We start from the raw sequence: 8,987 nt of genomic DNA on the forward strand, positions 1-8,987 counted from the left end.
ATTTACAACCAAATAGCAGCTTTGGAGCCTCCCTCTCTTCAATCTTTATCTTTTAATTTTTGTCCCTGTTTATTTGTTATTTTATTTTTATAGATATGTTATGTATTCATTTTCTATATTTATTTACAAGAATGTTGATTTGCCATTCATGTTGCGATTACTGTAATGGATGTTGTGATAATTTTTTTTTTCAAATTTTCGTTTGAATCTTGTTCTTTTTGGCTTCCTGATTCAGAAAACCTGCTTGATATGTTTGGCCAGGATGAAATCGGTTTTTTTCCGGTTTTTCCTTTCAGTTAACCGAACCGAACCGAACCGAACCGAAAATGCTCGGTTTGAACCGGTTTCGGTTCGGTTTCGGTTTTAATTTAAAAATAAATAAATAAATCGGTTTGGTTAGTTTTTTTTATAAAAACCGGACCGAACCGGAAATGCTCACCCCTAATTTTGGTGTCTACATAGAAAAATAGATTGTTATGAACTTCATAACATTTATAATTATGAACAAGTTATGCTCAATAAAAGATCATCAATGATAACTTAGTTATGAGTTTTTTTTGTCTATTTCTTTCTTTTTTCTATGTCTATATTGAAAACCTTTAACTTTTAGTATTTATTTAAATGTAATAGGATACTACATATAAAAAATTAAAATTAAAATTTTGTTATAATTGCTGAGCTTATTGAAATAAAATTTGATTTTTATTTTTATCTATATATCTTGACCTCCCAAGTTAGAATTTCTAGGGTTGCCCTGATTTGTAAAAGATATATTCTCATGTTCTTTCAACTAGGCTACTTTGGATAATGCACACTCTTCCTCAGGAAGCAAGATAGGATTTGGGTACACATCCACACTGCACTTATTTTGAGTTTATTGGTGCCCTTAATAGAATATTATCAAATAAGAAACAGCTGAGAGTGGCCACGTCGCTCTACCAAGTGAAGACCAACAAACAATGGGCCAGGTTAGTTTGTTTGGGCCTTAACCACGAAAAATTAATTTTGCAGGCCTTCTTTTGGAACATAATTTGGAAGCCCAGCAAACAAGGATTGCTATCCACTGATAATCCGATCATAATAATAATTTATAAGAAAAAGCCTCTTAGATATAAGGATTGTTGTTCAAAACTATCCAAGATAACCCGTTCTAGTACTGGAGTATATATAAATAACTCGTTTTATATATCTGCACAAATAAATGTCACAAAAAAAATTCCAAACACCCTCCAACAAAAAAATAATAATAATTAAGGTCAACATTAACTAAAACTAAAACAAGAGTGATTTCTTCTGTAGCCAATGAGTGAAAATATTGTTTACTATAATAATATTTTCATGGCTTTGCCCTTCACATTAAAAAGGTTAACGTTCGTTTCGTTATTGGGGATATTAATTTTTTTTTATATATAAAATCTATTAGTTGTTATTAAATTAATTAAAAAAATAAGTCTTTTCTCATCTTATTTACATAGTAAAACAACCAAAATATTATTGGAATAAAAAAATCTAAAAAATAGTATGTTTTAAATTTAATTATTCGGGTTATGGGTTTGAAAATTTAATATAAATTAATATTTTTTAAAAATAAGTTTTGTAATTTTTATTATTTTATAGGTCCCTTTTTTATTCTATTTTGTCTTTTTGTATTTAATATGGGTTGAAAATTGAATCAAATCATTTGTTCTCTTTTGATCAATTTTTTTACTAAAAATATTGATCAAACCAATCGTCCAATTAAAACTAAACTAATTTATTTAACCTAGTCGGTCACATGAATCACATATTTTTATTCCCTTTTTAAGACAGACAACCGAACATGTTTTTTACACAAAAATAATATTCTAACCCCGCGGCGATGTATGGATCACAGAGATCTACTTTCTTCAATAAATCAATAAGCTTATTGGACCACAATGAGGAGTCCCCATCATCAACACAATGATGAGTGATATTTACATGCACACCCGTAATCCACCCTTACCAGATAAACCCATGCATGGTTCAACTGCTCCAGTGTTGATATAATTAACTTTAGCCAATATGTTAACTTTAGGATTTGCTTTGTAAGAGTCATGAGTTTGGAAACTTATATAATTATTAATTTTAAAATTTATAAAATTAATTAAAATATATAAAAGCTAACTCAAATATCCACATTAATTAATAATAATAATAATAATAATAATAATAATAATCCAATATAAATTATATATAGACAGCTCCCAAGTGTTCAAGCAAATAAAACTTCTCATTATTTACATGCGCACCCGTAATCCACCCTTACCAGATAAACCAATGCATGGTTTAACTGCTCAAGTGTTGATATAATTAACTTTAGCCAATATGTTAACTTCAGGGTTTGGATTTGCTTTGTAAGAGTCATGAGTTTGGAGACTTATATGATCGTCACTTCAGAATTTATAAGATTAATAGATATATATGCAAGTTAATTCGAACACCAACATTAATAATAATAATAATAATAATAATAATAATAATAATAATAATAAATATAAGCCAATATGGATTATTTATAGACACCTCCCCATGTTCAAGCCAATAAAACTTCTCATTATAGGCACCTCTCATGGTGATTATATAATCTTGAAATTAATGAGGATGAGACGGATCAACAAGAAAATTAATGAGGCAGTGGAGTTTAATTAGCAGTCAGTTTTCTCTCTCAATTGATGTATATGTGGATGGATGTAATTGATCAAATAAAATAAGGTGGTTGTTCAGACCGATACATCATTGTTCACAAAAAAAGAAACGAGCATGTATCCCTGCTGGGTGTTTAACTATTAGTTGACCAGATGCCCTGCAATTATTGATGCCCCATTACTTTTTATAGATAACACAGACTTAGCTAATAAGACTGAAAGAGATGGCTTCAAATTTGAAATGACTTTGGCGCACAAGCCGAGCAGCCACCGCGTCAAGGCCATGGTGGCTTTCGTTGAAGCGAAGGGATGAGAGCAGTTAGATTTCTCCTTTTCCTTGGCTTAATTAATGTTGCCTGCGATACATTTTCTAAAGTAGAACAGAAACCCCTTTTGTTTATGTATTTATTTCCATTTTAACCACTTCTGTGGAAAAGTACGGGCTTATATTAGTTTTAAATGATAATATCTGACCTTAATTTTAACGATTTGTGCGACTTCAATGCTAACTCGCCTGTAATGGTTCATGTTGGAATTTAAATTATTTTTAAAAAATAAAAAAATAATCACAATTATATTCTTAATTTAACCGTTTCTGACTTTTATTTTAAGTGGCCTATCAACGTTTGTCTTTAATGACTGACGCATAATTTAAAACTTTATATATATATATAGTTAATGAATTTGACGCATAATTCATAGCTTGCTAAATTCTGGTTTGCTGGTGATGAGTTCCGGTAAAAATATACTAATATCCAGGTTTAACTTGATGGATCCGGGATAAGGACTCGTGATAAGGACTAGGCTGTGTTTGAAAAATGTAAACCATGTTTTTTTAAAAATTTTAAATTATTTATTTATTTATTTAATTATTTAATATAATGATGTGAAAAATAATTTTTAAAAAATAAAAAATATTATTTTAATATATTTTCAATTAAAAAAACATTTTTAGTAGACATGCTTCCAGACAGGATTATTGCGATTTTATTTGTATTAATTTTTATCAACTGCGTGGTTGATCTCAATGCTTAATTATGGAAGCATGCGTGGCCCACAAGTATATAGAATTTCTCATTAACCACCAAGAACAAGAGGGATACTGAACATACATTATATTTTCTTCTCCGGCCATCATTTCTGAGAGACAGACTCAAAAAAAAGCTTCTCTCCTCTTAACAAATACTTCACTCAAATATCGGAGGGTTCCTCGATCCCATGCATCAGATGACTTGAGAAGTTCAAATTCATCCGTCACACTTAGCTTGCTAGATCTCCAAGCCCAATAGCCCATCAACTTCTTAAGAGGCTAAAAAACACGAGTCGCGACTTGGGGTTTTTTTTTTTTTTTTTTTTGAGTTTATGTTCCTGGATTAACTTTCTTTTATCAAGATTCGTCTTTTCAATAAAGTTCAAGATAAACAGTCTTCTTCCTCCCTTCAATTCTTAAGTCTGAGGGATGCGTGAATGGCACACGATTTCCAAATCCCTTGACAGAAGTTCAAGTGTTATTAAGACTTATGTTTGTTTTTTAAAAAATTACTTTTAAATTTTTTTATATTTATTTATTATTAAAAAAATTGATTAATAAAAAATACTTTTACAGTTAAAGAAAAATTTGGCTTAGTTTTCTAAAAAATATTTTTCCTGAAAAATTTTGAACAAAAATTTTCCAAAGTTGTGAAAAATTTAAAAATATCATAATATTTGCTGATTAAATATCAAATTTATTCCTCAAACTTTTAATTACTATATATGTTTTGTTTTGAATATTTATTTTTTAATTTCATCTCTTAAAATTTAATTTTTATATTAAATTTGATCCTTACTTTTATAATTTTTATTTGCTTTTTCCTTATAATTTTTTTATTGAAATTTTTTATCTATCAAATTTCCTTATTTTTTTATTGTTACTTATTTTATTTGAAATAATTTATGAAATGTTAATTATTATTATTTTTAATTTTTTTTTTAATTTTTTTGATTTGATCTCTATTATTTTAATCATTATTTATTTTATTTGAGATAATTTATAAAATTATATTTTTTTTCAATTTCATTATCATTCAACTTTTTAATTTGTAAAATTTGTTCCTTATTATTTTAATAAACTTGAGAAAAATAAAACATTAATAAGTTATTTTTCAGCTTATTTTCCATGACATAACCAAATACTGAAAAGTGTTGTTTCCAACTTATTTTTCACTACTACAATTTATTTTTTTAAAAAAATTTATTTTTCAAGCAGGGCTAAATACAAGGGATGCGTGAATAGCACACGATTCCAAATCCCTTTTGATAGAAGTTGAAGTGAATGTTACTAAGTAAATTAACTATAGATAACTTGCAATATAATATATTTATTCTTACCCAAGAATAATGTAGCAGCTGGAATCCATAAGATGGTCATGCTGATAGACAACATTGAAGGAGTGAATTTAATTCTTAGCTTGAAATTTGTCCATGCATGTTCTTCATGTTTGACTGGCACGAGCCTTGATCGCATAACTAAAGTGACATGAGCCTCATTTTCCATGTCACAAGTCGAATTTATCCTAGTTTTCTTTGAAAAGAAAGGCATCTAAAAGTTAAATCTCCATAGGATAAGAAACGATAGGCATGTTCAGTGCCATAGGTTAACAAAAAACCGACAATTTAGAAGTGTTTGAGAAACGTGATATAAATTATATTTTTAAAAATTTTAAATTTTTTTATTTAAAATAATTTTTTTAAGAATAAAAATAATTTTTTTATTTTGATGTATTTCTAAATAAAAAACACTTCAAAACTGCATTATCATAATCTTAAACAGACTCTTGGTGAACTGAATCGAAACCTGCAAAAAGGATGGGAAAAAGAAAAGAATAAAATTTTGTTGCCTTTTAATTTCTAGTTTTTTCTTGCTAAATCTGTACACGTACAATTTCGATGCCATTTTAATAAATTGATTCACATTCTACATATTTTAAGTCTTTTTTTAATCCCATATTTCCTACTAGCTAGAGACTTTACCATAACTTCAAAATTTCTTAATTAATTTGTATGCTGAGATGGAGGGGGCCTATAAATTTAGGTTTGGAGGGGAAAAACTAACAATAAATGAAGGAGGTATTTAAATGAAGAACTAAAATACAGGGCTAGAGTTAAAATATGAAAAGTTTTAGAGGGGGGCCATTATGATCCAGCCTTATACCTCAGGGTGCATTCTTGAGTGTTTGAAGGCTTCAGGGGTGCTATGTCACCTCCAAAATTAAGCTATGGCTGCAGCCTAGGTCACACCGTCACGTAGGACACGAGGAAGGGTCGTGTTAATGCATGCCTATTTGATCTTTTTGTCCAATCAAATCTCTGGTACCAAACTTGTAATGTGCATCGTTTGACGACCTGTCGGTCAAACTTGCACTGAATGCAAAAGGATTCCGCATGCAATTATTGTCCTCTTAAACAGAAATGAATTTGGTCGTTTGCGGTCCATGGCCATGAATTTATTAAAAATTCTCAAGGACAGGTGTTCTTTTCGGCTATGTTTTCTGTACATGGATGAGGAAAACAAGCCAAGCGCTTCTTTGAACCGTCCCTTGCTCAAAGGGTACACTAAGATGCCAGCAATGCTAAAATGTTAACGTTAACGTGGATTACACTGTTCACTTTATATTTGATATATTAGTTTTATTATTTTACTTGAATTCAAAAAAGTAATTTAGATTATAGATTTAATAGTTTTATTAACAAAATTTTCTATACTAACAATTCATTTATAATTGTTTTTAAAATAGAATCATGGACATAAAATACCTATAATCATGGACATAAAATATCCATCAAAAACCAAATTTACCCCCCCTTTCTCTATCTCTCTCTCTATATATATATAATTTCGTTAGTGAATAAGAGTGGTGTTTCTAATAATTCTTTCTTTAATTGGCATATCATGATATGATATGGACAATTAATTAAGTGGAGGAGGAACGAATTCAAAAGCTTAAGTAGATAAAAAAAGGCTCCTACCTAGATTAGTTTTATCATTTTACTTGAATTCAAAAAAGTAATTTAAATTATAGATTTAATAGTTTTATTAATAAATTTTTTTATCAATATTTATACTAGCAATTCATCTGTAATTATTTTTCAAATATAATCTTGGACATAAAATATCCATCAAAAACCAAATTTACCCCTCTCTCTATATATATATATAATTTCGATAGTGATTTAGAGTGTTATTTCTAATAATTCTTTCTTTAATTGGCATATCATGATATGGACAATTAATTAAGTGGTGGAGGAACGAATTCAAAAGTTTTAAGTAGAAAAAAAATGCTTCTACCTAGGCAAGACTTGCAATTTGTAGGGCAACTAGCTAGGCAAAACAATGGACTATCCTCATTCCCTGCCAGCTGGCTGCGATGAGACGAGTTTGACCAGTATAGATGGACGATGGCTCCTCCTAAATTTCCACTAGGTTGATGGATGGGTGTGGTATTTATGTAAGTACACGTGTATAGATTGTATGGATTACTGTGTATTTCAAACGGAAAGATTATCATCAACAGTATTCAAACTCTCTTGAATGATTTTGTGCTTTACCTTCGAAAGTCAAGACACCTTTAAGCCACCTCGGAGGTGATTGGCATACCGTATGAACAGCATGTGCGACTCGAGAAATTGCATCTCCCCAACCCCATAAGAAGTCTAATCACCCGATATATCTTGTCAATGGCCGATTTTGAATCGGAAATAGTCCTCACAATCTACTGTTTGACCAAATCTCTCGACAGCTCAGAAACCTTGAGAAAGGGCATGGATCTGCTGTGGGTTTCAAGTTCGTTCACATGTTTTCAGCTGTAGATCATATATGTTTTCAAAATAATAATCACTAAAAATCCTGCCTCAATCTGTTCTTCAATATGGTTAGAGATTGAAAACGTGTTTTTTTGTATCATATATTATAATAAGATTTCACATCCTTCTTGCTCAAATAGAAAAACTCAAAAGGAAATTCATTGTTCTTATTATAATGTTCTATTTATAGTGTGTAAACAAAAGTTTTATTCAAATCTCTATTAACTTCTAGTATGATAACATGGAATGTTATTTCTAACAATATGTGATATGACTATAACTTATAAATAATATAAATGATAATATCAATTATCATTTCTCTCATAAATATATATTTTCAAAATAAAACTCACCATGATACTATAAGCTCGGAAATTAAATAGTACTTTTTAAAAGGCTAATCATGTAGTGAATTTGGACCAACATCACTATTGGCACCGTCTATAGAGATTATAGCTATGTATTCTTGGCTCAAAGCTCCCATATTGACTAGATACTGATAACTTAAATATCTTAAAAGTTATTTTTTTATTTTTTTTTATATAAAAAGTTGTCATTTCAACGATAGAACCAATTTTTTTTTTTTTTGAAAGTTGTCTTTTCAAGACAAAACTCTTTAAAAGGCTATAAGCTTGAACATGTGACAATACTATTTTAGAAGCCAACCATGCAGCCAATTTGGGCTAACGTCATTCCTAAATGTGAAATTTTCCTTTATTGTAATAATTGTTTCTATAAACCAATATAAATTGACAAGAGAAATTGTACAAATTTTATAGATAATTTTCTCCGTATACGAGTAAAAAGTAATATGAAACAACAACCAAAAAATCTCATATAAAAAAAAGAATCCAATTTGATAATTTGACAAACTTTATGTAGTTTTATTATTTTTTAATCTTAATATTATCGATTTTTAAGATTACTTTTAAGCATTTTAAAAGTTTTCATAGATAAAATAAAGTGATAATAATATCCTATATATGTAGGAGTGATTTAAAAAGCTTATTTTATGTTATTTTAGGTTTTATATATGTGGTTGATAAATGAGACAATAATTCTCTTTAAGGTTTTAAGAGTTTTTTTTTTTTTTAGATTTTTGTTTGTTATCGTCGCTGACAATAGCATTGTGGTAGCATATTTTTTTAATTATTTTTATTAATATAGGTGTTCGGACCAGTTTATGCATACCTCGACTAATTTCACGGGTCCTGAAGTTAACGACAATGTAAACCTTTAGTGGCCATTATATTAAACTACAGGGTTCGAACTTAAAACTACAAGGGGAAGCAAACCCTTTTAATTTCAAGCTCTTATTGTTAAGTTACCTATTAAATGATTGTGATAATATATTTTTAAGATTGAGACTTGATGCCTTTATTTTTACCTTTCTGTTTTATTTATTATTATTATTATTTAATTTTTTCTTACTCAAGTGAAGTTGTTAGTGGAGACTCATTATTCCATGGATTTAGATAA

Source organism: Populus alba, chromosome 1 (assembly GCF_005239225.2).
Source record: "Populus alba chromosome 1, ASM523922v2, whole genome shotgun sequence".
NCBI lineage: Eukaryota > Viridiplantae > Streptophyta > Magnoliopsida > Malpighiales > Salicaceae > Populus > Populus alba.